Here is an 8,149-nt window from a genome sequence, read left to right as displayed (position 1 = left end):
GAAGGCTTTGGTGTGAGCTATATTTCTAATGTGTTGTTGATATTTCACAGATGAGAGCATTTTATATGTTATGACAGTAGATTACCGATATAACTGTTTATATAATTTCATTTGTCTATTTCACCACACGTTCTTCTTACCGAGTCACTTTCTCAGTTTGATACTTAAAAGCAATGTGATTATTTAGCAAAAATGTCTAACTGTGATATAGATATGTCGTTGTCAAAGACAAAACTCAATGTCTTGTTTTATTGACACCTATGTGTCTGCCTGCCTGTCTGCTAATGACAATGTTCAATACACAATTCGATCACTGACCACATGCAAATTGAACTTAACACCAATCAGGCTACACACCATAAGCAAAAAGCATTGATTTATGACTCGAGTTCGGTCTCTGTCACATTATGTAATTACACAGACAGGCAGGTGATACTTGTACACATGACATGTTATGATGTCTGTTGATTGCAAAATGTTATACACAAGAAAGGAGCATGTTTTTACAAAACCTAACATCTCTATATATATACACACACGAGACGTGAGGCATCTGCAAATGAACCAGCCATTACACTTGAGTGCACACCCAGCCGCTCTGACTGGGTTCGGTATCCTGGCTGCTTCGTTTCTTGGGAAGTAAACCCAAGTACAAAATATTGCACTTTTGATTTGCGATTGTACGCTTATAATTTTGTTTATACCTTTTTTCATAATCAGCAATGTATATTATATGTCATGAATAAGTGATAATTGTGTTTTAATTATGTTTGATTTTTTGGTTGCATATGACCTTTAAGGTGCAAGAGGATCACCAGACCATGTTAATTAGCAAGACAATGGTACGGGTGGGTGGGGATTGTGGGGGAGGAGATGACCAAGAAAAACACAAGTGGATTGAGTGCTCATTATTGGCTAATGAAATTACCTTTTTAAAGAAAGTTTCGCGAAGTTTCGCTCTCAAACCTGGGATAACTAGCTGCACCAAGGGGCGGTGGGGTAGCCTAATGGTTAAAGCGTTGGCTCGTCACGCCGAAGACCCAAGTTCGAATCCCCACGTGGGCACAATGTGTGAAGCCCATTTCTGGTGTCCCCCGCCGTGATGTTGCTGGAATATTGCTGAAAGCGGCGTAAAACTAAACTCAGTCAGTCAGTCAGTCAGCTGCACCAATTAAGGGTAGTTATGTACTAGTAGATGCCATCACCCGAGAGAAGTACAGAACAAGTAACATTCTTGAACACTAATGTCACAATCAACTGAGGGAAAAGGATGCGAGAAGCAGCATTATCCGTTGAGATGTATGAATTCAATATTTTAAAAGGTTACGTCATGAGCAGGATGGGAGAAGTAGTTTTACCAATTACTTGCAAAGTATATATGCCCACATATACATCACATTTCCTTATCATATTTCATCATGGCTGAGAAAGGTACAAAGTTAGATGGTAGGAGACCAGGTGGAGAATTGTTGCTGGATGGATATAGGTATCTGAGACGAACTGCCAACAGGAATGGTACCATTATATGGAGATGTCAGTGCCTGAAAACAGCCTCAGTCGCCACAACAGCAGATGGGACTGTTGTCAGAAGAGGGGACAAACAGCATAATCATCCAGACCAAAGCTCTATTGGTTCCTATATCCTTACCACTAATGTAAATAAACGGACACGAGAAGAGCTGACAAGGGTACCAAAGTTCATTGTCAAAATTGGGATAACTGGCTAGATAAATTACAGAAGTGAGAAATTTCACTGTCAAATTTGAGGCTGTCAAAATCGGGACTAAACATATGTGGATATTGATGGATACATTACTCGAACAAGGTAATAACCTGACATTGTTGCAGACTTTAGTCTTTTTTATTTCTAATATTTGCATTTTGTTTTTATTCATTTGTGGTAGCATTCAACAGAATAATTTGTTTTCGCCGTGTAGCGTAATGCGACAGACAACATACACTAGGTCATACCTAAGGCGTGTGGGAAATATGATTCATGTTGGCATTCTATAATATGTCTAGATATTACAGTCATGTTATAAATACGCTATAAGTATAAGTAGATCGTATGCTTTTTATTAAGTTTCAAAATGCATACAAATATGGCAATAAAATAATTAGGATTATAAGACAAAATACAAAGACATAAATTGACTTCCTTATTTTTCAGTCATGATGTTTAACCACTGGCAGATGATTGAACTTCAAACTGTTTTCATTTGTTATTATATAAATGAAGATGGAAATATTATCGAGTAAAAAAGATTTCATTTTGCTGATCAATCTATACCTATACGATCAATTGCGCATGCGGGTGGCACAGCAAAGGTCACGAACCCATTGAAAATACTGGGATATCATCCGGGTGCTCAGGGGAGAAAAACAATAACAAAAGCAACAACCAGTGCGCGGAAATTGCTCTGGATCAGTGCCCTGTAAAATGTGTTAATCATATGATTGTTTTAATCATGTTTTTACACAGTTTATAATAACACGTCACATGAGATTAGCCATGTGCTAAAATAACACAAAAACTTCAAAGCCTACCCCTTGTCAACGTCCTGAGCCTTATAAAAATTGAAAGGTCGGCTTCCTGAGTCGACATCTCAAACTATTTTCATGTAAGTGGTAATAATTCCTGAGCATTAGAGAACAGATTGGATTGTTTGGAATTTAATGCTTTTCATAAACTAGAATCTCATAAACTATTTGTCTCTGGAATCATCTGTGATATGAACTTATGTAGTGATTTCTCTAGAAATTATTTAACGTTATCTAAAATTAAACATTGAGTCACCTTTTATTGTATATGACCAATTTAATAGTTTTACTATAAAGATTTTAAGAAGGAATTCATTTGGGTTCTTTTGGCCTCAGTCCGCCCGTGAGTGGACAATATAACCAATTATCTATTATCAAGTTCATTAATTTCGTGAATACACCAACTGCATAACACCGTCTCTGACCACAAACCCAAATGGGTTGTTCTCTATTCGCCTACAGTCTTAAATCAACAGTCTTGACTGTTGATTTCGCAATGATAAACCACGCAAACGGTCCATCCCTTGTGACAGGTGTTAATTAGAGGGTACCATTAAAGAATGTATTCTACTACAATAAACCTATTATTCCCTGGCAAGGGTTCACTTTTATGACATGTAATAAACCCTGTCCAGTTAGTCAGTGGGTCCGGTAAACTTTTATCAATGATGTAACGTAGGTCTATGTAATTTATGTTTATGCAAACGGTGACAGGTCAAAACTATTTGCGCTTCTGTGGATAATAAGTAAAACATACACTTAAAACGGTATTTTGGAAAATGCTAGCCATATCAGGGCAAATATGACAGTCAATATCAATTTTTAACACCTAGAACGTCAAGGGTGCAGACGAGTGAAGTTATACCAAGGATAATCTACAACGTCTTTTAGTCTCCCTGGTTATACTAATATTTAGAATTGGTTCCTAGTTGATCGCATAGGAGGACGAATACACTCCTAGGAGGACGAATACACAGTCTATACACTCACGGGGATCCTTGGAAAAGGAGAAACTGAAAGAAGTAGTGGTAAAATCCTTCCTAAATTTCTAAAACTTTCCAAGCCTTGGAAACATCATGTTTCCAATTTGGGAAATTTTTGGAAATATGATATTTCCAAATTGGAAATTTTTGGAAATCACCATTTTTTTCTTGTGGTCCTGATGACATTGAAGTCCATGTTTTCAACGTCACCACCCGTACTATAGTTATACCTCCCCAATGGTTACTTTGTGAACTGCAACCAGTGACTCTGCAAGAAGCACCATGTGAACAACCTGTAGATGAGGAGACTCTAATTGAACAATTGGAAATAGAGAAAGAGGATTTGACGTCTCAGGAGATAGAGCAAGGTCTTGATGTTATCCTGAGGTTCAAGGAATTTTTTTCCAAGCATGAAGGGGACCTTGGCCACTCATCAGCTGTTCAACACAGAATCGATTTAACCAATGATCATCCTTTCAAACAGAAACATCGTCGAATACCACCAGCCATGTTCGATGAGGTTCGTAGTCACTTGCAACAACTCTGCCGGGGTCATCAGAAGTTCTCACAGCCCTTGGGCATCAAATGTAGTCTTAGCAAGGAAGAAGAATGGAACTCTGAGGATGTGTATAGATTTGAGACAGCTTAATCGTCGTACCATCAAGGATGCTTATGCCTTACCACGTATCGAGGAGCTGTTAGACTGTTTGGGAGGTATGACCTACTTTTCGGTTCTGGATATGAAGAGCGGGTACCATCAGGTTGAGATCGAGGAGAGCCATAAGGACAGAACTGCCTTTACTGTTGGACCTTTGGGTTTCTTCAAATATAACCGAATGCCATTTGGACTCTCCAATGCCCCAGCGACTTATCAGCATCTTATGGAACAATGTCTAGAGGGTCTCCATCTGAAGATTTACCTTGATGACCTCATTATCTTCTCCAAGACATACGAGGAACATATTCAACGTCTGGAGATGGTTTTCAAGCGACTCCAAGAATGTGGCCTCAAGCTTGCTCCAAAAAAGTGCAAATTTTTCAAACGCCGAGTGAGATATGTCGGGTATATCGTTTCTGCTGATGGTATTGAGACAGACCCAGAGAAGGTGGACAAGATAAAGAACTGGCCAACACCATCAACACCTGAGGAAGTTAGAAAGTTTCTCGGATTTGCTGGTTATTACCGTAAATTTGTGAAGAATTTTTCCAGTATTGCAAGACCTCTGTTTGACTTGATGTCAAAAACTGTCAAGAAATCAAGGAAACAAACCTCAAAGACAAAGGATTTTGAGTGGGGTCAGGACCAGCAAAGAGCTTTGATGAGATCAAGATGTGCCTTTCTACACCTCCGGTTCCTGGGTATGCTGACAACACAAAGCCTTCGAGCTTCATACAGATGCAAGCACTCAAGGTTTGGGAGCAGTGCTCTATCAGCACCAGGATGGCCACCCACGGGTCATAGCATACGCAAGCAGAGGACTGAAATCTTCTGAACGAAACTGCTGTACCAATAAATTGGAATTTTTGTGCTCAAAGTGGTCAATTTCAGAAAAATTCCACGATTATTTGTATGGCAATGATTTCATCGTGATGACTGACAATAACCCTCTGACCTATGTCCTGACTACAGCTCGTCTAAATGCCACTGGACATCGTTGGTTAAGCTCTCTAGCCAACTATAACTTTGCCATCAAGTATAGATCAGGAAAATCCAACATTGATGCTGACATCCTGTCCAGATTACCTCAGAGAAAAGATCAAGTACAAACGGAAGAAGTAAACAAGGACTCAGTTAGAGCTATCTGTGAGGCATTACAAGTTCCTAGCCTTGTTGAAAGTTTGATTCTTTCAACCCCTGACTTCAATGAGCAAGAAGTGACAACTGAAGAGAGATGCGACTTTAATGCCAGGGATTGGCGACGAACTCAGTCGAAAGATCAAGAGCTTGCTATTGTCATTGACCATCACAGAAAGACCAGATAGGACACAGTTTCTTGGGAATCAAGAGGTGACAACCCTGTTGAAGAGTTTTCAACACTTTCAACTGAAGTGAGGTGTTCTGTATCGAGTCATCAACAGAGATCGAGAAGAACAGGAACAGTTAGTCCTTCCAACCAGATGTCGATCGGCCGCATTACGAAGTCTCCATGACAATGTTGGACATCCAGGGAGAGACAGGACCTTGGCACTTATCAAAGACAGATTTTATTGGCCTGGAATGACAAAGGATGTAGAGGCCCATGTTCAACAATGTGTATCATGTTTGCGTTGTAAAACACCAACGGGAAGAGCACCACTGGTCAGTATAGAAACCTCACAGCCTCTAGAGCTTGTGTGCATGGACTTTCTCACTCTAGAGCCATCAAAGGGTGGACAGCAACATGTTCTAGTAGTGACTAACCACTTCACCCATTATGGCCAGGCCTACCCAACCAAGAACATGACGGCCAAGACAACTCCTGAAGTTTTCTTCAACAATTTCATCATACATTACAGGATACCGCATCCACTCGGATCAAGGAGCCAACTTCACTGGTAAGCTCATGCAGGAGTTATGTCAGCTGCTGAAGATCAACAAGTCACGGACTACTCCATACCACCCAATGGGGAATGGAATGTGTGAACGCTTCAACAGGACTCTCTGCAACATGCTTGGGACTCTTGATCCGGACAGTAAGAAGAATTGGCGAGCCCACGTTGGACCATTAGTGCATGCATACAACTGTACTCGCCATGAATCTACAGGCTTGCACCATTCTTTTTGATGTATGGACGCCATCCACGTCTCCCAGTGGACATAGCTTTTGGACTTGACATGGAGACAGCCAAGCAGAAGTCCATGGCCAGTTACACTAACGAATTGAAAGATCGCCTCACCCAGGCCTATGACAAAGCCGCTACTGCTGCCAGGAAATCCCAGTCCAGGAACATGAGTCTCTACGACCAGAAAGCTAGAGCAGCCATTCTTGAAAAAGGTGACAGAGTACTTGTGAAGGTTGTTGCATTTGATGGCAAGCACAAGTTAGCTGACAAATGGGAGCAAGACATTTATGTTATCTTGGACCAACCAAATCCATCCATACCAGTGTTTGTCCTTGGTAAGGAGAATGGACAAGGACGGACAAGAACCTTGCATAGGAATTTATTACTTCCAATTGGATGTCTTCCCCATTCAGCACCAGTACCCAAGCCAAGAAAAAACAAGCCTTCACAACCAACACCAAAAGTTAAGCAGACACCCACAGAAGACACCACAGGCAGCTCACAGAGTGAAGAGGGACTAGACGAAGGAGTAGACATTGTGTTCATCTCCACTTAACATTTGGATTCTTCAGGGTCAGCTCTTTATCAAGCTGAGAAGCCACTTGAAGGCAAGCTGAATGAAGATACTGAGAATGAGGACCAGACCAACTTTGAACCTGAGGAAACTGTAGATGCTGAAGAACACGACCAGCATTCGGAAGAATCTCCAGTTCAGCTTGTGGATGTCCCACCAGACAAAGAACCTCCAGTTCAGGTTGTGGATGTCCCACCAGATAGACAGCCTGCTGCTGATACACCACTGCCACCAGACCCTCAACCAAGGAGATCCGTTCGAGATCGCAGACCACCCAGTTGGATTAGCAGAGGCGAGTTTGCACTTTCTGCAGTTACACAACCAGACTGGTTAGCTCGAGCAAACTATCTCAGTTCTCTAATAGAGGAGGGGGTGCTCGAGGGCCAACCAAAACATCTTTCCGATGCATTACTGGATTTCGTCACCAGAAAGAATAAATGACGAGGACGTCATTTCAAGGAAGGGGGGAAGTGTGTCGCAGATATAACTTTGTACATAGGGATTTTATTATTTTTAATGTTTTCTATTCTGTATATATATATATATATATATATATATATATATATATTTATCAGTAGGATAGTTAAGATATAGGTTTTGTGTCCCTCAAGCCCTTAACAAACCCAAGCCATGACGTGCTCAACTGATTGGCCAAGCTAACCCTCCAAGTTAAACCCTTTGTTTAATAGCCTGCACTCAGTCTGCACTCAGTCTGCACAAAGTCACTCCACAGACAAGTTGACAGGGACTGTTCACATCAGGTCAGTTCAATATATCTCTGTATATTTATGTTATTGCATTTATATGTTGCAGTACATTTAACTTGTTCTATTAAAGTAAACTAAGTGTTTGCTATTATCTAAATCTCATCCATTATCCATTTACCTAAATATGCTAAACCAGGCTTATGAAATTGTAAATACTAACAAACAGCTTTTCTATATCTTTACTCTTGTGTGCATGAGATAAGAGTTGGAATGTGTCTTATTTAAATTCTGTTGTGGCTAGGTATGTGTATGCAATATACAGCAAAAACATTTCAAGTTGTATATAAAGTGTATAAGTGTGTCACTCTTAGTTATGAGAGTATATATATATATTTTATTCAGATATATTCTGGAAATATTGCTGTGCTGGTCGGTGGACACCCCAGTCTCATCCACAGGGTAGGCGCATTGCTTGTATTGTCAATTTGAGATTTGAATGATTATAAGATGTGTCATACTGTTTGTACAATTAACTACATGTATATCTATTACTTAAGAAGTGTAATATAGATCAGTTAATC

The sequence above is a fragment of the Haliotis rubra genome, unplaced genomic scaffold (genome assembly GCF_003918875.1).
Source record: "Haliotis rubra isolate DU_JTF1 unplaced genomic scaffold, ASM391887v1 Scf525, whole genome shotgun sequence".
Classification (NCBI taxonomy): Eukaryota; Metazoa; Mollusca; class Gastropoda; order Lepetellida; family Haliotidae; genus Haliotis; species Haliotis rubra.
The sequence above is the reverse complement of the archived record's forward strand: the minus strand, read 5'-3'. Positions refer to the sequence as shown.